The following is a 22,677-nucleotide window of genomic DNA, read 5'->3' as shown; positions in this document are numbered from 1 at the left end:
GGTCCCACTAAAAAGTCCATCAGACAGCTGCAGCTGATTCAAAACGCTGCTGCTCGAGTCCTCACTAACACCAAGAAAGTGGACCACATCACCCCAGTCCTCAGATCTTTGCACTGGCTTCCAGTTTCTCACAGAATAGATTTCAAAATCCTGCTGATGGTTTATAAAGCATTAAATGGTTTAGGGCCGAAATACATCTCTGACCTCCTACTCAACTACGAGCCGTCCCGAACTCTTAGATCATCTGGTACTGGTCTTCTAACTGTGCTTAGAGTCAGAGGTAAACAGGGTGAGGCAGCATTTAGTTTCTATGCACCCACTATCTGGAACAAACTCCCAGAAACCTGCAGGTCTGCCAGAACCCTCAGTGCCTTTAAATCAACACTGAAGACCTTTTTGTTCGCTGACGCCTTTTATTAACTGTACTGTAACATTATTTTATTATTTTATATCTTTTTAATCTGTTTTATCTCCCTTCTATTTTACTTCTTTTTATATCTGTTTTAATGCTCTTGTTTGTTTTTAAATAATGTATGTTTAAATTTGCTTTTATGTTCTCGTTTTGCTAATATGTAAAGCACTTTGAGTTGCCTTGTTGCGGAAATGTGCTATACAAATAAACCTGCCTTGCCTTGCCTATATTCCTTATCTAATACCTTCTATTAATAAACAGCTGGTTTGTGAGAAGGTTAATTTGATTTTGAGGAAATGCTTCAGCTAATTCAAATAACTAGAGAACTGTGAGTGTTGAAATAGCATAGTAGTAGAGTAGTAGAGTAGAGTTCTCTCTCTCTCTCTCAATTCAATTCCATTCAATTGAATTCAGTTTGGTTTGTTGCCATGAGAGTTTTGGGAAAAATGTTGCCAAAGCATCTAAAAAATAGAAAAAAAAAAGTCAAATACAATTTGAACACTATGCAATATCCCAAATATTAATATGATATTAACGTTGATTAGGTAATTATATATACACTCTATACAGCATATCCTATATCCATATCCTCTCATTACATTTCAGCAGGTGCCATCACACTGTGCGTGTGTGTGTGCGTGTCTGTGTGTGTGTCTTGGTCATTCACTGCCCCTCAGGTTGTAGCATGCCCTGTCTCCTTCTTCTGGGACTATTTATAGTTTTGAGAGCTCATTAAGCTCTTTGTAAAATGAAGTGAACTTGTTAAAGTAAGTGTTCCTTGTATCACTGAACCTTTTACATTATAGCAGAGAGTGCCTCTCTGTCTCAGCCTCACCTGTCGAACAGTGACCACATATTCTGTGTTCTCTTGGCTTCCACGATATTTGTGCCTTCCTTTTTTGGATTTCTAGTTTGTGGCCACTGAGCCTGTACTCTGTTAGGATCTGTGTCTGCTAGATATTCTGCATAATCTGTGTTTAGGGACAGATAACATTCAGTTTCTTCTTTTCAATATTCTAAATAGGCTTCTTTACATTGCTTTATAATGATGGATTCTGTCTAACTAATCACGAGCGTGTAACATCTCTCTCTCTGTCTCTCTCTCTGTTCACTCACGGCATTGTCTCACTCCTCTCTGTCTCTGTCACCCTGCTTTAAAGAATGGCTTGTGGAAGTGAAGCAACAGTCTTTGTCATATGTAGCGCCTTTAAAGCCTTTTTTATAGCATGGGTTACATTTAAACCTTGAAATCAGAGGTAGGGTTTCTAATTGTTTGTCAGGCTTGGGTGCTCTCAACCCCAGGGAGCCACATATTCCAGTTAAAATACCCAGCAGGGGGCAGGAGAGACCCTCAACAATGCAACTAGCAGCCTCCATCCCTCTAGTTGAGAGGAGTTTGGGAATTGTCATCACTCCACATTTCTTCATTTCCTTCCTTTTTTTTTCTCTTTACAATCAAATGTGGGACTCTGTGAGAAGACAGAAGCCAGATTAAAAGATGGCCATCTTGATTATCCCTCCCTCAGTGTAGTTCTGGAGAAATTCTTGTCATTAAACGCAGGATAATGATTTTGGAAATGCTGTTTTCGTTTTCTGCCCAGGTAGATCTCCTTTTGATCATCATCTTAGCAGCAATGCAAGGTTATATTTGTGTTTTGATTAATAAAGGCTCTAACCATCTCCATCTCCCTCTGCCACTTTGATCATTACAAAAAATGTGCTCTTTGTTTTTTTTTTTTATTTCCAAGCAAAGCAGATGTAAAAATCAGTTCAAACTTTGTAGCTCCATTAGACCATCACATACAGTAGATATAATACGTCTCTAACACCACCCACAATCAAACCAGCACAGCGTGAACCATTAAACAAGTGGCTTTCAGTGTACAAGTTCATCATGTCCATGTTCCCTGTGTTCCTTTTTCTCTGTGCAGGAGTCCCAGGCTGAAGATGAGGTGAGGAGATTAAGATTGTTTGCTGAATACACAGCCACACAGTGCCTCGCAATTTCGAGATGGGTGTCAGTGATTGAGAGGGAGATGGAGAGAGTGATTACAAGCATGCACACTTGCATGTCAGATTAGATGTCTTAGCTGTAACAAACAATACAACAGACACAGAAATGTGTTGCAGATGATTGATGCCATATAGCAACAAAACACTTGTAATGCGACCGCCAAGAGGCTCTGAACTGTAAATATTTACTGGCTGGGATGGTCTAATGAAGGATACCACAATCTTGGATCAGATGTTCATGACCTTGGATGTAATGCTGCTTCAGGGAGCTCTCCTCTATCTCTCCCTCTCATCATCTGTCCTCCTTCCATCTCTGCCTTCTCATCACCTTGTCAGCGCACAGAGTTTGTGTCTGCCGGGTCAACTGTCAGGACAGGGATGTAATGCCAGATTTTGTAGTGCAACTTTTGACAGTTTCATATAGTTTGACAGCTCTCTGGATATATTTGGTTTATTGTAGTTTTTGTGCTATCATTAAGAGTCTGGCTTATTTAGATCGGTCGATGATCAAAAGAACACACTGTCAGAATATTAGTCACTTTTTAAAAAAATATGTCTAATTGGACAGCCTACAGTGGCCAGTGAGAGTGACAGAGAAGATGGGAGTCAAACAGAGTGGATGACATCCCACAATGGCTATCAGCCGGGTTCAAAGACATTGCAAGCACGTATCAAGTGCTACAGTCCACTGAGACGTCAACATCTCCAAACAGAAAAGAGGACGCTGGGCTCTCCTGTGACTTCTCCAAACCTCTGATCTCATTCACTCTAATGTTAAATGGATTCACATGGAACGTCCAGTGGCTGAATCGCCTAAATTGCATACTGTTGCTAATAGTCACCACTGGGATTGGTATTAAAAACTGGATCCATATTGCACTTACTTTCCCAGCTGCAGATGTATTGATAGAAACTAGATACAGTGAGCTGTAATGCATCACATTTAAATGAGCTGATATTAGCTTTTTAAACGGCAGGCTAAAGAGACGTAGCTCTGATTATTCATGCATTGAGGGGAGATGTGGATGTTACAATTACATGTGGCAATAATGAGGTCGATACACCTGGGTGATGAGATTATGAGATCACAAATCAGAAGTGAACTGGCTTTGGCTTCTTTAGTACTTGTGATGCAATCATGTACCAACCAAACAACTGAGTGAGTGATTATTTTCCATACATTGATTCTTTTTAGTGCGTTCAGCAAGAGGATGAACAAGTTCTATTTATCAAGGAAAACATAGAAAACATTAGAGGATACGCTTACAGGGAGAGTAATTCATTATGACGCTTTACATTACAACACGTCTGTAAATTATACTCACCCATTGTCTAGCTTCAGTTGTTGCTCACAGTCAGATCCATCATGAATTCTTCTCTCAAATAATGGTTTGTATGATATCATCTGTTCTACAACATGTTGAGGAGCCTGCATATTTACAAATTAAATATTACATTAGGTAAATTTTTTCAGTTTTTATCCTAATTGTCATCAATATCAGCTCTATTATATCAGTTTTTAATCTTGGATGAGATAAGTGCCAGTTATTGTGCTCTGACAGAACTCCTGGTCAAATGGTTGAACAGCTTTCGTAACCCTGAGTCTGACAATTAACATGACAATTAACATGAGGAGAAATTAAGCACTCTCTTGTTCATTAGACAGCTATTTCTGTCACTCTTTCTGTGTACAAACAAGTGCACACTACGAATGCCTTCCAGCTTATCCCCATGTGAATGCTGGCTGTTATTCCTCTTTGAACACTGACGATTTAGAACAGCTATCAACACTTTTGCCTTCAAACATGGTTGGACGTCACGTTGAGAAGGGTACAGGACACACTTGTTTTCACACACAACACACCTACCTAAAGGACCAGACACACTCACACACAGTGATCTCGACATTCATCCCTCCTCCTGTCACACACACACACGCACACACATTCATCAGTTCTGCCATCCTGAGCTGTCCCCGGCTGCTGGCTTTCCTCAGATATTGGTGGTATTTGTAAAGAGCCTAATTGCCCAAGTGTCTAGAAAGTGGCAGTTGAGAGTGTGGCTGGCTAATGAGCTCCCTGGGAGGGGGTCAGTAGTTAGCTGAAGCAACACAGGGCTCTGCTCCTTGATAAAGGTCATACACCTCCAGGGGAAAATGCCACAGCATGATGTGATGACCGAAGAAATAGGACTGGCCAGTATTTCGCTTGCCATTAAATGAAATGAGTGAATCATAGAGGGGATGAAAGTCTTTTGATTGAGGTGGCAGGTCTTCTAAACAGCACAGTCCACTACAAATGCTCAGAGCCACACAGAACAGACAAACTGCAGTGCAGTAGTGATGGCCTGACAGGCAGAACATGAGATAATAAGGACAGGAAACTTAGATGAACAGAAACAAGAGGAGAAATAAGACCAGGTAACACTAAAGTCCTGGTGTCTGATCTGTTGAAGTGATGATTTGGACACCTGATACCTCCATTCTGGCCTTCACAGTAAGCTGTCTATCAAATGTTTCACAAGATGCATATACTTGAACTTTCTTGTGACATTTCTTTGAGTTGTGAAGAAACCACTGTAAAACTACCATGTAATTTCCTTCAGGTTCTCATAGAATTCTTTTGTGATTTTTGGACAAAAACTTTACATCTCAATGTCATATATAGGACCTTTAAAGTCAAGTCACAACTAAGTTATGTAATGGTGCAGAAATTACCAGACCAAACACAGCTATGAAAGTGTAATGTAAATGTCAAAAGACAAAAACAACCAGAATCGACTGTCATTGCATACTTTTGACACTGTTCAAAGAAAAAACACTATTATAAGCACTTCCAATACTTTAGGAACCCGCAGGCTGTGTAAATAATCCTGCTGAAACCCACCATGTTTAAGACTCAGTAATGACTTCCAGAGAAAACGTAAAGAAAAAGCCTAAAAGCCACTCACTTTATCCCGTGCATGTGTGTTCCATCTCAGCCCAACCAAAGGTGAAGGAGGGACATAATCCTTCACAGTCAATAAACCCATTAAGTCCATTAGCATAGGACATAGGTGCTCTTTCTTTTATTATTTGTTAGTCTCACTTTTTCTCCTAATTAGGATCTCACACATGATAAGCTAGAGAAAGAAAAAACAGAAGTTTCTTAAGCATTGGTGTATGCGAGCAGACAAGAGAAATGGGAAAAGTAAAAGCATCAGCAGCTCATGCTAATGGAACAAGTGGAAAACACTAATGAATCTCTAACCTCCTCCTCTAAACTCACTTTTGTTGCTGGCTCTCCCTTTATAATTTGTTCGCCCTTGTACTCTGTCACAGATTTTAATTCTCAGGTACAGAAACTCCATTAACAACTGTAGCCAGCCAACAGGAACACATCCTCACAGATTGTTCAAACATTATTCTTTACAAAGTCTTTAAGCATTATTTAAATTTGACTTGAAAACACAGAGTCCACTGGAATTCACTTTTGTCCTGCTTCTCTTTAAAGACCATACATGCTAATTCATGTTCATGTTGATTAGCCCTATAATTTTATCTATACTCCTACTTTCCAAAGTCACCGGTGTTTTGTCGTAGAACACCATGTAAATGAACTTGCAAACACTTCAGTGTTAATCAGAGTACTCGATGCCCCACCAAAATGGTGAGAACGACATGTTTCTCTGTCTTTTGAACAAAGGGCTCCCTCTCTGAACTCAGTTTCCCAGGGTCCTTTACTTTCACACATATGTACTAAATGCACCCCTGGACCCAGCTTTACAGCCACCATTGGTCAATGTGGGACACATGACTGTACAACCTCAGGCCACAAAACCAAAGCTCCTCCACTGATCTCTCTCTCTCTCTCTCTCTCCGATCTCTCATCTGGAGTCCAGCTCTCTTCCTCTGGACCTCTGAGGGTCCAGCTCTGTTCCACCTAGGGCTCTGCTGGAGACCAGTTCAGCGCTGCACCTCATCTCAGTCGAACCCCTGAGAGTCCATTTACAGGCCTGCCGCTTACTCCTCCAGTCCCAGCCTCAGTGTGGCCTGTACCAGAGCAGACCACCTTTTTCATGGCAGCGACACAAAGTCCTGCCTGAACCAAGTTTCTCAGCACCAGCAGGTATGACCCAAAGTGTGCCAGCTGATCTTCAGAGCAACAGGAGCACACCAGCAAGTTAGCAACAAACTGCTAACTATCAAGGAACAAAGGAGCGATCAGATTCCTCCAGGACAACCAGGAAGGCAAGGACTAAAAACCACACCCTTCTTCTAGCCTGGCTCATCAACAGGCTAAGAAAGAAGCACACTGAAGGACCTTCTTCTCCTCTTGAAAGGACTGGTAACAAACTGTGATTATTGTGATGTGTTGTAGTTTACTGTGCAGCCATAAAGTTAAGTTGAGGTTAGTTTGCTCACACAGAAACAGGGTCTTGCATGCAACTAACCAACCTTTCCTAACCTGGCACGTTTATCCTACACACTCACACATAGACAGAGGACGTCTCTCTGTACTTGTCTAGTTAGATCTGAGTGCTGCGCTTGATACCATTGACCATCACATCCTATAACAAAGACTGGAACACTTAATTGGTATAAAAGGAACCGCATTAAGCTGGTTTAAGTCCTAGTTATGTGATCGATTAAGTTTGTACATGTTAACAATGAGTCCTATGTCCACACTCAAGTTAGACATGGAGTTCCACAAGGTTTGGTGCTTGGGCCGATATTATTTACCTTATATATGCTTCCTCTGGGTAATATTATCAGGAAACACTCAATTAATTTCCACTGTTATGTAGATGATACCCAATTATACTTATCAGTAAAGCCAGATGAATCCAATCAGTTGACTAAACTCCAAGTCTGCCTACAGGACATAAAGTCCTGGATGATCAGGAATTTCTGCTGCTAAATTCACACAAAACTTATTTTGCTTGGCCCTAAACACCTTAGAGAAACATTTTCTAACAATATAGCTACTTTGGATGGCATTACTCTGGCCTCCAGCTCCACTATGAGTTATCTTTGATTAGGATTTGTCCTTTAACTCCCACATAAAACATATTTCCGGGACTGTCTTTTTTTCCATTTACATAATATTAATAAAATCAGGCCCATCTTGTCTATAGATGAGGCAGAAAAACTAGTCCACGCATTTCTTACTTCTAGGTTGGACTATTGCAACTCCTTATCATCAGGCTGCCCCAAGAAGTCCTTAAAGACTTGGTCAAGAATGCTGCTGCTTGTGTACTGACGAGAACTAAGAGAAGAGATCATATTTCTCCCGTACTGGCTTCCCTTCACTGGCTTCCAGTAAAATCCAGATTCGAGTTTAAAATCCTTCTTACCTTCAAGGCTCTTAATGGTCAGGCTCCATCATATCTTAAAGAACTCGTAGTACCGTACTACCCCACTAGAGCACTGTGCTCCCAGAATGCAGGCGGACTGGTGTTTCCTAAAGTCCTCTAAAGTAGTGATGGAGGCAGAGCTTTCAGCTATCAGGCAGACACTCTCTCTACATTTAAGAGTAAACTAAAAACTTTCCTTTTTGATAGAGCCTATAGTTTAGGGCTGGCTCAGGCCTGGGACCAGCCCATAATTATGCTGCTATAGGCTTAGACTGCCGGGGGACTCCCCGTGATGCCTTCCTCTTCATCATCATGTCTCATGTCTCTTTAATGTCTGTTACTAACTTGGTATCTTCCCTGGAGCCTTTCTGTGCTTATCTCCCAGGTTCCTGTAGATCCTGGTCCTGGTTCTCCTGCTGTGGTTCTCTGGCTTCATGAATCATTGCTGTGGATCGTCAGCTGCCGCCACTTTTTACCAATATTAGTTGTGCTATTATTATTCATATATTAATTATTGTCATGTTTTTCAGTGTTACCATATTGGTAATTATTAGTCAAATTCCTATCGTCAGTACTATAGTTGCTGTTAGTATTTTGGTTGCTGTTTGTTTTGCCCCTCTCTCTCTCTCTCTCTCTCTCTCTCTCTCTCCACCCACCACTGACCCCGACAGAAAGCTGCCCACCTCTGAGCCTGGTTCCGTTCAAGGGGAATTTTTCATGCCACTGTTTCCTAATATAATATCTGATGCTTGCTCATGTGGGGATTCTTGAATCCTTAATTTTGAATTCCTGAATCGTTGTGTCTCTCTCTTAATTAAAGAGTTTGGTCTAGACCTGCTCTTTATGGAAAGCATCTTGAGATAATGCTGTTATGAATTGGCGCTATATAAATAAAGATTGATTGATTGATTGATTGATGCAGTTTTACAAATAGGCCTCGACCGAGAGATGAATCTAAGCTACAGCACATGGCCTTCCTTTGTCTGCCTCTGGCCCAAACACCAGGGGGTCTGGTGGCCATTTTGTAGGGAGTCACCATTTGTTCTCCCACATTTTGTAGCCCTCCATGTTAAGTTTTTCATGCACGCACGCACACACTCACTCTCCCCATTGTTTGTTAGCTAGTCACACTTAGTTAGATTGTTTGTATGTTTAACTTTATGTCTTCATAAATGTTTTAATCCATATGCTGTCTTCTTTAATATTGTATAAGACTCCAAATCTGAAATCCTTCAACTAGCTGTCAATGTGGTAATTTTGGTTGTAATAATTAAGTTAATTATTAAGCATACCAAATTGATAGTTTAGTATTTTATGAGACTGAATCATTTAAATTGGCTATTTTATTGAGGTGGTGCCCTGGTCGAGGTGGACTTTACTCTAAGTCCCATTAATCAATATAATTATTAATTATTTCCGACAGCCAAATTGCCCCAGAAATGGTGCAAACCCCAACATTTATTGGTGTCCCAGAGTACTGAGCACAAGAACAGTGAAAATTGTATTTTAATAGTAATAGTAATACTTTTATTTGTAGAGAAGAGATTTTCTTCAAAAGTTTCAGTCAAAAGACTGGCAGTTCCACTGAACATTGGAATGCACATGTGCAGCTCATACATGTTCAGTCCAGCTGCTGTGCAGTTTACTTACTGTAATGAACTGCTTTCTTCTTCTTGGTTTCAACTCAAAGAACCATAGAGAGAAGGAAGAAGAGTGAATTAAACAAATATTTTTGTCCATGCCCTAGAGAACACATACAGTGGGGCAAAAAAGTATTTAGTCAGCCACCAATTGTGCAAGGTCTCCCACTTAAAAAGACGAGAGAGGCCTGTAATTTTCATCATAGGTATACCTCAACTATGAGAGACAAAATGAGAAAAAAAAATCCAGAAAATCACATTGTCTGATTTTTAAAGAATTTATTTGCAAATTATGGTGGAAAATAAGTATTTGGTCAATAACAAAAGTTCATCTCAATACTTATTGTTATATACCCTTTGTTGGCAATGACAGAGGTCAAACGTTTTCTGTAAGTCTTCACAAGGTTTTCACACACTGTTGCTGGTATTTTGGCCCATTCCTCCATGCAGATCTCCTCTAGAGCAGTGATGTTTTGGGGCTGTTGCTGGGCAACACGGACTTTCAACTCCCTCCAAAGATTTTCTATGGGGTTGAGATCTGGAGACTGGCTAGGCCACTCCAGGACCTTGAAATGCTTCTTACAAAGCCACTCCTTCGTTGCCCGGGCGGTGTGTTTGGGATCATTGTCATGCTGAAAGACCCAGCCATGTTTCATCTTCAATGCCCTTGCTGATGGAAGAAGGTTTTCACTCAAAATCTCACGATACATGGCCCCATTCATTCTTTCCTTTACACGGATCAGTCGTCCTGGTCCCTTTGCAGAAAAACAGCCCCAAAGCATGATGTTTCCACCCCCATGCTTCACAGTAGGTATGGTGTTCTTTGGATGCAACTCAGCATTCTTCTCCAAACACGACAAGTTGAGTTTTTACCAAAAAGTTCTATTTTGGTTTCATCTGACCATATGACATTCTCCCAATCCTCTTCTGGATCATCCAAATGCTCTCTAGCAAACTTCAGATTGGCCTGGACATGTACTGGCTTAAGCAGGGGGACACGTCTGGCACTGCAGGATTTGAGTCCCTGGCGGCGTAGTGTGTTGCTGATGGTAGCCTTTGTTACTTTGGTCCCAGCTCTCTGCAGGTCATTCACTAGTTCCCCCCGTGTGGTTCTGGGATTTTTGCTCACCGTTCTTGTGATCATTTTGAGGGGTGAGATCTTGCGTGGAGCCCCAGATCGAGGGAGATTATCAGTGGTCTTGTATGTCTTCCATTTTCTAATAATTGCTCCCACAGTTGATTTCTTCACACTATGCTGCTTACCTATTGCAGATTCAGTCTTCCCAGCCTGGTGCAGGTCTACAATTTTGTTTCTGGTGTCCTTTGACAGCTCTGTGGTCTTGGCCATAGTGGAGTTTGGAGTGTGACTGTTTGAGGTTGTGGACAGGTGTCTTTTATTCTGATAACCAGTTCAAACAAGTGCCATTAATACAGGTAACGAGTGGAGGACAGAGGAGCCTCTTAAAGAAGAAGTTACAGGTCTGTGAGAGCCAGAAATCTTGCTTTTTTGTAGGTAAACAAATGTGATTTCCTGGATTCTCCCCCCCCCATTCTGTCTCTCATAGTTGAAGTGTACCTATGATGAAAATTACAGGCCTCTCTCATCTTTTTAAGTGGGAGAACTTGCACAATTCGTGGCTGACTAAATACTTTTTTGCCCCACTGTAAAAGTGTTGATCCGATGTCCTTACAGACAGAGTGACAGCATTCGTTTGTGCTGTTACAAAACACTGCTGAAACGAATGTGTTTCATGATGTGACAGCGCTATGGGTTTTGGTTAGGTTTAGGCGTAAAAATGATGTGGTTAGATTTGGGGAGTGATCTGATCTGATTTTGGTAATCATGGCAAGCCTTGGAGGCCACAAGATGTTTGTACATTAAATTCTGACCTCTTGAAGGACAGAAAGCCTCACGATTGACAAAGAGACAGGGTGAGAGAGAGAGAAAGGGATAAAGACAAAGAGAAAGAAGGCAAGACATTGGGAGAATAAGAGCCATTGGTGAGGAAAAGCGAGAGGGAGAGGTTGCTGCAGAGGTTGATACAGATCGTAAAATTGATGTATGACAGAACAGATAGGTGTTGCCTCTCAGATACATCTGAATTGAATCTTGTCAGGAGGAGGCACATTACGGCAGACTTGCACACAAACACACAAAACTGTTAATAGTCAGTGCTGTGTTGGGCAGTCCTGAAAGTTAACAGTTAACTATTACATTTGGCATTAGGACCATAGTCTGTCAGCAAACTGATGAATTAGTCAAACTCTTGCATGTTTGTTGCAACTCTTGCAAGTATTTGTTCTACATTATGATACGCTGAAGTGTGAAACAGTGATGCGCAGTAAGTCTTTAGTTGCCGGAGGCCAACACTCAAAGAAAAGCAGCATCTTTACCTCCCATTGTCCTGCTGCAAAGAGTTTTATCTTTAGAGAAACAAAAATATGTGCCCTAAGACACAAAATGTAATATTCTTTAAAATTGTATAAAACAGTCATTTGATGCAGGATTTGGGCAATGAAGGTTGTATGAGATTTCATTTGGTCTTAAAACGTAAACGCAAAAGTACCTAACAGGTCTCTAGTGGAGAGTTCTGAAAGCAGCAACACATGCTGCATTTCTAGACAAGCAGATGTTTTTCTAATTACCCATAGTCTAATCAACCACAGCTCCTTTTAGAATCTCATCTGGTCCAATTTCATCTGCATCTCTGCAGGTTTGAGTTGAATTATTTTGGGTTTGATTGGTGTCCATTCAAAATTAATGGTAGATGGTCATGGCTCATTTGGGTTCATTTCTGACTCATGAAGAGCTTTGTTTAAATGGCCATCACTGACAATTACATCACTATTAAATTTAATGTAGTGTCAAGTTTTGATACACGCTAAAAACAGGATTTAAGTCCATCTTTGATGGCTGGACTTGTTCTTTGGCTTCTCCCTTTCACAACATTTTCAGTGTGATCTGATGGAACTGATACAATTCTACAATCTTACAATGCTAAATCTTCAATTAGAAGCAGATTCACACCAAAGGAAATGAAACACCAAGTCCCTTTTACTCAGTGTAGCTACAAGATTATGTAATAAAGGCTGATCCTAACTAAAACTGGGCCTACATTAATTGTTTATTGTATCGTCAAACCTCACATTTGCTGATCACCATGGCAGCACAGAGACAAGCTGTCATATTTGCTGAACAAAACTCAGGAAAAGCAGCGGCAAGTTATTTCTCTGTTGATCCCAAGAGAGTAAGAGAATGATGAAAAAATAAAGTTGAACTTCAACGTCTGTCTGAGGAAGATGGTAAAAGTGCCAGACTGCATGGTGGTGTGAAGAAGAAGGCTCGCAATGAGCTGGAGGTAAACGCGTGCCAGTGGATCCACAGCATGCAGGCATGACGGTCAGGATGAAGGAAATCTACGCCATCATGAGTGACAGCAAGGATGGAGAGGACTTTCCTACTAGCGCTGGCAGGCTTGACAGATTCCTCAACCGCTTTATACTAGGTAGTTCAATTCACATTTTTAATGTGGATGATTATGAAAAAAAAGATACAAGAAAGGAGCATCATAGCTATGGATGAAACAGCGGTGTGGTTGGATACGGTCGGCTCAGCTACGGCGGATATGAGAGGTGCACACAGTGTTCTGTTTCTACAGGTCATGAGGAGAATAACTTAACCAGCAAGGCAGAACAAAACTAAGCCTTATGTGGTGTTCAAAGGGGGGGCATCAGGGAAGGCAAGGCAATGCAAAAACATCAGTGGAGTGGAGGTAGCCTCCTCCAGAAATGGCTGGATGAAGATGATCGACAGACTGGCTGCAAAAAGTGGTGAAAACTCAACTTCTCCTGGACTGAGATTCTCATCGATGTCACATCAGCACTGCCACCAAAGCAGAGCTCAAGCAGGGATACAAGATAATCACGGCTGTCATACCAGAAGGTTGTACAAAATACATACAGGCCCCTGATGTCATGAATGCACGACGTATGACATGAGTTGTATGACAGCTGGATGTCAGGGAATGTGGACAAAGAGTACAGCGCAGGAGGAAACATGAGAGTCTTAGTTTGTTTTTAGTAACCTTAAAGCGTGGGACAAACTGGATACTGAGGTGGTGAAAAAATCCTTCAAGGTGTGTTTGTATGTGTGTATGTAAAAAGGTGTGGGAAAACCAAACTTTAAAATTAGTTTAGATGTGTGTATGTGTGTGTAAATTAATTAGGTAGGTTACATTGTATGCAGTTTGTTAAACAATGCAAATAAGGTATGTAAGGCAATTTATTGTTGTTAAGACAGTTGATTTAAGAGGCAATGTTTGTACCTTTTTTCACTCCCAGTGCAAATAAGGTTGAAACAATGTGATAGTGCTCCCTTTTTTTTGCTGAGAACAAAAGTTTTGTACAAAGGGAATTAAAGGCCTGTCCCATGTAGACGTCTATCCCACATATTGGCTGTTTGAGTACAGTGACTGAAGCACATAAGAAATATTGATTAAGTTTTTACAGTACATTTAGCTCACTTTTTACACACACACACAAGCACACACAGAATGAATGCTTGCTTCATGCTCAAGCTGTGGTCCCGGTTTAATTGGAGCTGAGCTGATGTAGTAGAGACAGACAGGAGATGTTGGAAGGGAGGACAGAGATTCCTTGAGGAAAAGGTTGACTGGCAGAAACAGTCTGTGAAAAATCCTCACAGTGACAGCGATTCACTTACAACCACAACTTCACAAAGTATAAACCGAGTTCATTTATTTCCATCCATCACAACATTCACATCATTCATTTGTTCCAATTCTACAGAGCGTCAGCCATAATTTAATCCAGCTTGTGTTCAGTGCAGCGTAATGCACTCATAACTTGCATTTAATCAATGTAGAAATGACAAGTTGATTTTTCCTGATTAGGGGCTTTTTTCTCTATAGCATACATCAGTAAATGTAGAGAGGACTTGCTTGCAACATGAAAAACTTGCTTTGTTTTAGTCATCAGTGGGGCACATTAGAGGGACAGTTACACATCTGCACTACCAATCAACAATAAATCCATAATGCAATAAATGAATTAGTAAAAACAAGACTATTACTTCACTGCAGTGATCATTTTGACAAGGATTTTAAATTTAGTTTTAGCTGCTCACTAAAAATGTAGTTAGTTTAAAGTCACATTTTGGTCTGTTTGCTGAGGGATATTTCTCCTGTTTTCCAATTCCATACCTTCAACTATGTGTTTAGTCACCCAGGCTGAGAATGTTTGAACTAATTTACTGAACATTTTCACATCATATAAAAATGAATGGCTAAAAGTGTACAATACAATTTTATTTCCAACATTTAGTATCCAGCTGATCTGTTCCCATGGAGGGTTTTTCTGTTTCTGTTGTAATAGTTTCTGTCTGAGACATCACAAGGCTCTGGATAGACAGACATGGCCAGAACAAGCATCTCTTCCATTTTTCACTTACCATGGCCATGAGTCCCACGCCATATGATTATTGTCTGAAAAGGAGCGACAATGACCAGTGGCTTTCTAAAAAGTTCAGAGATTTTCAAATAGAAGCGCTTAGAGCAGCTGCACGACAACAATTGGGATGCTCTGTAAAAAGCAGCACTTTTTCTGCTGCTGCTTTCAACTATGTCTGTATCTGTGTAATGAACAGAGATTTTGCTGTAATTTTTGTTATCAACATTTTTGCCATTTACGTTGTTTCAATTTAGACATGAAAATAAAGGACGCCAACAAATACTTATCAAAACTTTCTTTGACAGAATCAGGACAGAATGGCAGACAAAGAAGCAGAAGCAGAGTTCTTAACCCTGCAATGCTTAACAACTTGCCTCTAACTTGATTTTGTGCATGCATTTCACAAGTTGAAATGTTCTTCATAGTATAACATCTGTCCAGTCATCCATCAGTTTTTACACCTGGTCATCCCGTTCCAAGTCACACTCCCCACCATGTACTCGGAGAAAAGCAGGGCAAATCCAGGACAGGTCACCAGCAACACTGAGAGCAGACAAACACTTTTACACCCACATTCCAGGACATTCTAGCTGACAGTCACTGAACTTTAGCCACACCCAGGAGCCTTTGGCTAGTGTTAGCAGGAGGCTTAACTGTTAGCAACAGTCAACATAGCCACTCATTGTCTGCTGTCATGATAAATCTACATATGGATGTATTAAAATATCATGACCTCCATGACACAACCTAACTGGCCAATGAAAAACATTAAGATATTACAGTAAAATGAAGTCAGCAGCTTCATCGCTCTCTTCATCTCTGAGACACTTTGCCAATATGGACTTTTGATGTTTTATTGCATTTATTGATTGATTTGATAATTCTGCCTCCCTTCGTTTAGGATGCTTTACAGTTTAAACAGTTGTTGCCAAAGCTGGAATAGCAACTTTTTCTGCAGGACAACTGAACCAGACTTTTACCTACATCACCATTGACGGAGGGGACGTGCACGCGCATCTGCATTTGTAGAACAGCCGATAGGAACCAATAGGACAGCCAATGAGAGCGCTCATACGCCAAGTTTTCTAAAGCCTGAAAACAGGGCCAAGAGGAGGTGAAGAAGTCGAGTTTTCTCTCAGACAACTTGAGGGTTATTATGTTTTTTTCCCAACAATAAACTGCCTACCCTAGCTTCAATCTAAAGTTTGGTTGACAGACACACATTTAAAGTTGATAATACAATAATAATTGAACAACTAAATGATAGAATGATTAAATGCATTTTCTGTGCCAGTATTATAAGATTTAAGCCACTTTGTTTAGGCTGATACTCAGAATTGCATTTTTCTGTAGATGTAAATACCATTGGCAGCTCAGTTTGCACCACATTTCACTGTGCAGCCGCTATACTCAAATTAGAAGCTAAAAAATCGCCCTCCACAGAGTTTGTCCAAATCATAGCAGACTTCAGCAGATATAAAACAACACCAATCACATCCCACACCCCTTCACACTCATCACTCAGTGCTCACAATCCTGATTACTAACAAACCATTTTTGTATTCGCTTGGGAAATTGATGTGTGGTGTTGAACTCTCCAATACGTGCTGACAGAGAGCTCCATTCTGAGCGCAGTGTTTTACAGTGCAATGACATGTTAACTCTAATAACAATGGTTTGAAATAACAGAGTTAAGGCAATTATGCAGTCTTGATGATGTGAGCTTTTTCAGAAATGTCCTCCTGATTTTGACATGGATGCTGTCAATAAAGCTCACAATGAGAACAAGCAGAGATTTCTGTTTATGGCTCAGAAATGCCTCATCCAATTACTGCGCAGAAAATACCCTCATCACATTGATGTACTGTTTCATCAAATCAATTTACTGACATCAAGAAAATGTCTGTGATATTACAAGGTAATGAATAGATTAGCCATCATTCTTTTCTTTTGTGTACTCAGGGTTTCATACCAACATTACTAACCTTGGATAGCAGGCTCTCACAAAAACACTCACAGCACAGCTTTCCAGCCGAGTACGGCTTTTAATAGTCTTGTTCACTTCCTTTATAGCTGTTTTACCACGATACAGCTCATCTCTCTCACTCTCTCTCTCTCACACACACACACACACACACACACTCCCACACGCGATGTTGGCTGCAGTACCTTCCACTCCCAGGGGTGTGTGCGGCGGTCGGAGAAGTGGTCCTAGACTCCCAGCTCCAATTAAGCGAACAGACAGTTGCTGTGAGGGAGAGGGAGAGTACGGCCTCCTCGCAGACGCAGAAACACTCCAGCAGAATTTTAATAACAACTAACATTTTAGCCGTATCCTGCTATCTCCAACTGCAGCTTTGTTTATGGTAATTCACTGCTGAACAGACTGCCTGACTCTTGCAGGTGTAAAAAATGTTTCATGACCCTATGACCAGGCAACGTAATTTGAAGAGACATTCTCAAATGTCAAAGACACAAAAAAGTCACAAGAGAAAAAAGGATAGTCACTCGTGTTGCCATTTGGAGCAAAAGTTCTACTTGTGTGCACAGAATTTGAGCAACTGAGATGAAAAAAGTTATCTGTTGAGCTTTCAGGTAATAATCTGTGGTGCGGCACGTGGTATGAATAATGATGACTCTGCTTTATTTTTTAAGCTTAGTGATACTTTTCAGTATCAGGATCCACAAATAGTCTCGGCTGGGGATTTTAATACCCCCCCTGTTTTTAAACAGAGATCGCCTTGATATCCATTACTATAAATGTGATGCTATTAAAAGAAATAATGACTGCTTTGGATTTAATTGATGTCTGGAGATTTGAAGAACAAGAACAAATTAGATATACAAGGCTTATTTGAAGTCACTATTTAAAAGCCATTTCTGGAAAATTTCATGCTGACTGCTGGCTGACTGTTGGAAAACCTACTTTTAGTCAGACTCATAAGGGGGCAAAGTGTTGTAAATTTAATCAGTCATTAATAGAAGATGCAATATTTATTTTAAAACAAAATAATTTATTGCAGATTGCTTTAACTTTAATATGAATTTAAGTAGCATATAGTCTTATATAGATTTAAATGTGCTTTTTTCAAGGCTCTGTTATTTAATACGCATCCTTTAGGCATAAACAAAGGATCGCCAGGGAAAAATGCCTTTGGAAAAAAATAGAAAACATGCGGAATCATTTAGATAATTCAGATAACTCCTCGGGTCTAGGAGATTTGGTTTTGTTGGATTTGGAAGAGATTATGAGAGAGAGGGTTTGTCAGCATGAGGTCAGTGCTGTTATTTACGAGTCCAAGGCTGTATGACTCAGAGTTTTTAAGTCTTCTAAAACAAGTCAAGTCTCAAGTCTTTGAAACATAACATGACTTGATGCTTGAAGCTGATTTACACGTGAAAAACAAGCATTGATGGAAGTCAAGCTTAAGCTCTTGTCAGTATAGAGAGAGTAAGAGACAGAGAGAGGAACACGCTCCCCTCTTCATCAATGGGACTACGGTGGAGAGAGTCAGCAGCTTCAGGTTCCTCGGGGTTCACATCAGCGAGGACTTGGCCTGGTCTCACCACACTGACTTCATCACCAAGTCAGCGAGACAGCGGCTCTTCTTCCTCCGCCATAAGACTTTTAAACTGCCCATAATCTGCACAAACAATTTTGCACTGCCCTATTTTGCACCTCTATTTATCTATTATCTATTTAGCTGTACATTTTATTTTATTTTATTTTATTATTATTTTTTTTGTTGTATATACGTTATTTATATTTCTTACTTACTTACTTGTTGGTGTGTTTTTCTTTGATACTGTTAGCAGTGTTACCGGGAACCAGAGACACAAGAATTTCACTGCCAGTGATTGCTTCATGTAACTGCTGAGCATGTGACCATAAAGTCTTTGAATCTTGAATCTTATAACTCTTGTTTATTACTTCATTTTAAATGTCAGAGAAATCAGATTTACAGAGGGAAGGAAAGTAGCATCAGACTCTGACAAAGATCAGCTGGATTATATGGAGCCACATACAGGCTTGTGTTATGATAGACAAAAACACAGACATGCTGCATTGAACTTAAGTCACAAGTTTCAGCTTCAGTTTTAACAACTGCAGTCTGAGGATTCTGACTAGATGATGTTTACAGGACTAACTAAACAGAACCCTGACCCTTAGAAAGCCATTTCGATTCTGTAACTTCTGCTTATGGAACAATTATACAGTATTATATATTAATAGTTCTAGATGTTTTTTATAACAATCTCCTCATACAGTATGTGGCTGTCCCCCTCCGATGTTATTCCTAATATTTAATACAATGGATCAAACATTTTAGGCTAATTTCTCTACCCAAATTTAGAGGTTAAGCTATCTATTATCCATGACAGTTTGGCGGAGCTTAAAAAGGCTTCAAAACAACAACAACAATAATAATAATTATTATTATTACTATTGCTATGGAGAATGCTCTGTCGCCCCAAACCAACACATAATATTGCACTTTGCAATGTTTATGGTCCACAAAATCAAGTCTCCTCAGTGTTTTGCCTTCAAAAGCTTGCCTTCAAATTTTTGTGACTCGAATCTGAAACAATACTCGAAACAATACTTGGTGAAAAAGTGACCGCCTAAGCAGACACTTTAAAGACAATAGCTTGATATTCTAATTTTTTTCATACGTTTAAATACATTAAATCTGTATATTGCTATTGTCACTCACTTTGGATGTTGTCACTATCATTAGAACGCTACAGATGGGGCCAACTGCACCTACCAGTTGTTCAGAAGATACATATCATGTCTTATTATCTTATTATCTTATCACCTATGATCTGCTAAAGCACCTTCGTTGTCATGTTAATGGTAATAAACACATGGTTAATGCTGTGAAACAGCCACAGTTTGGTTAGCTTTGGCCACCAAAACTACTTGTTTAGGTTTAGAAAAAAAAGATACAATACTACAATAATTCAGGAAGTGAAGTTACGGCATGTGACATAATTCACGCCAGTTAAAACAAGTCAACGCTGACTTTTGGTTTCCCCTGTGTTTGACCCATCTGACCACCATGTCCCTCTCTCTATGTGGACTTAATCGCTCCTTATAGTGCGTCACCTTACTTCCTCCTCTGCCTTGCTCAGTTCATAATTACTATGGCCATTAGACATTGTCATCTATGGCAATATAAAATAACAGCCTACTGAGCCAATTAGGAGGTAGAGTAAGCCATGCTTCCTTACATTTAGCTCCTAATGACAGCTGATAACTGCCATTTAGTGGGCTGATAACACTCAAATCAGGTACTATTGCCCACACCTACTCTGTGCTACTTAAAATACAATATGGCTGCCATTGAATAGTACCTCCAATTGTCTTTTTCTAACTGCTTTTCCTTAACCTTGATGGAAAACGTCATGGAAAAGGAAAAGATGTGAGGGAGAGTTCATAAGGACATAGGAAAAGAGAACCGCCATGCTGAGAGAATCCGGCTGCACTTTCACTAGGCAACCTCATTATACATGGCAGATGTTACTGATGTGGGTCTGCCTGGTGAAACTGCAATGTTCTGAAACCCAGTGAAAATTATTTATTAATTCACTGGATTCCAGTCACACACCAGCCTACAGTTGGATAAGTTCTGAGTAAATAGTCCCCATTTTACTATACCAATCAATGGACAGGTTATTCCCTGTACTTAGACAGGTTAAATTATTGTCATACATCTCAATGATATAAGTGACAGTGCAATGAATAATAGGCTACATGTGCTGCCACAAGGGGACACTAATGACCTTGGTAATTTTTCCTGTCACTTACAGTAAGCTATAGAGATGCCCAACATACCTTGTATGTTGTACACTTGTTGACCAGTGCTGCTTTAATATTGTATAATATTGGTATACAGAAATTATATCCTTTCCACTTTATTATGATCAGAAGAAATAGCATTATCATCATTCTGATTGTATTATAATTTTGACCCGTATTTTGTCATTCACTCCTTAAATTACAACGATATTTCTCTTCATATAAACTACTCCTACCGATGATGCATTTTCTTGCAACCTTTATATCAGAGTTACTGCAATAAATATGAGAAAGTACCCACCTCCTGTGTCCTGACCCACACTCACCCAGACTGTTTTCATTCATATTCATGAACAGGACTGTAAAATAGTTGTTACACTGAGATACGCATGACGTGTTAGGCCTACAAATCTACCACTGCACATATCATTCGTATGTTTCCAACATACTGACATTAATATTTTTCAGATAAAAACATCTCATGTCCCTTTATCTGTCACGGAACGGGAAAGAGGCTCGAGCACAGACAACAAGCGCACAGTGCACCTTTACTGGTTTCAAAGGTTTTATTTACAAAGGAGGGGGAAAACAGAAAACGATCCAATAATGGACGAAACCCAAACTTAACAAAAGATCCTCCACACCACAGCCCGCAACAGAGCCAAGAATGCCGGGACCAAACCCGGCATGGGAGGCTACTTAACTTGGCAGCGGGGGAAGACAGGGACATGGTGAGGAATGCGGGTGGCGTGAGACTGGGAGACAGGAGCTGGAGCAGGCAGAGGACAGGCACTGGAAGACGGAGGCTGGAGCGGGACGGTGACTGGTACCGGAGCTGCAGGGGCGCCCCCAGAAATTTTTCACAGGGGGGGCCAGATAGGGCCAGTGAAAATCCTGGGGTGGCACACCAAAACCAAAAACAATAACGGAATTTCAAGAAGAAAAGCTGTTGTAAGTATTGAGGCTAGTCAAAATCGATGTCAGTATGAGAGTTAAGGAATCACGTACTCATATACTTTCTAATTTTACAGTTAATGTTACTTGGATGTACATGGACTAATACAAGCCTGTTTTATTAAGTGTTGGTTTATTTATGAGTTAGGAAATTCATTATTCTAATAGGGTAGTTGTATATTCAGCTTTACTATTAGGGAGTACATTCATGTAATGAACTAAACAGTTACAGGGAACAAGTCTACTCAAGTTTAAAAGCACCACACAGAGGCCTTTGATTATTTTCAATACAGCTTTATTCTGCTGTAAACATGTAAACAAAGCATTGTCTTTGACAATAGACATTTTACCATAGCTCTGAGAGTATTGTAACCATGCGTGTGCACTGTGCCAGTCTTTCTTGAAGCCTCGTCTTCTGTCCCCTTGAAGAGTACGAGGGAAAAACTCGAGATGCTGCTGTTTGGGCCCTCTGATGTTGACTGGGAAATATCTGTGATGAAACATGAGGAAAATAAGTTACTCTGAATTTAAAATAGCAGCAGCAAAACCAACGGTAATAACATGAGTAGCTGTCCATAGTAATCCCAGATTACAGTTGTATTATGGACCCACAGTCAGTTCTGTTCTGACTGTTCAAACTCATCTACCAGTAAACATGAATAAGAAGCTTTCTGTTGTTGCACCAGGGTTCATAACTCAGTGTTGACACCTTGTTACCACACGTTTATCCAGGTAAAGTTACTCTCTTGCCATTCATTTCCTCATGAGGGACACTGTTCTCAACTCACCTGTTGGTCCAGCAGTAGGATGAACAGCTGTGTCCTGTCCTGCCTGCTGCTGTTACTTCTTCCCTGTTCTCTGGACCTGTCGTTGCCTGACCCTGCTCCTCTGCACTGCCCTGCTCTGTCTCTGTCCCTGTCTGCTCATGGGTTTGCTCGGCGGTGTTATCTTGGCCTGCATCATCACACATATGGAAGAGATGTCCGTAGACTTTCTCTTCATTGTCTGAAAATTGCAGTAGCATCAGGCACAGGTACTGGTGATCCGACGCT

This window comes from Pempheris klunzingeri, chromosome 1, assembly GCF_042242105.1.
Source record: "Pempheris klunzingeri isolate RE-2024b chromosome 1, fPemKlu1.hap1, whole genome shotgun sequence".
In the NCBI taxonomy this organism is placed as follows: domain Eukaryota; kingdom Metazoa; phylum Chordata; class Actinopteri; order Acropomatiformes; family Pempheridae; genus Pempheris; species Pempheris klunzingeri.
This window is presented reverse-complemented; position numbering follows the sequence as displayed.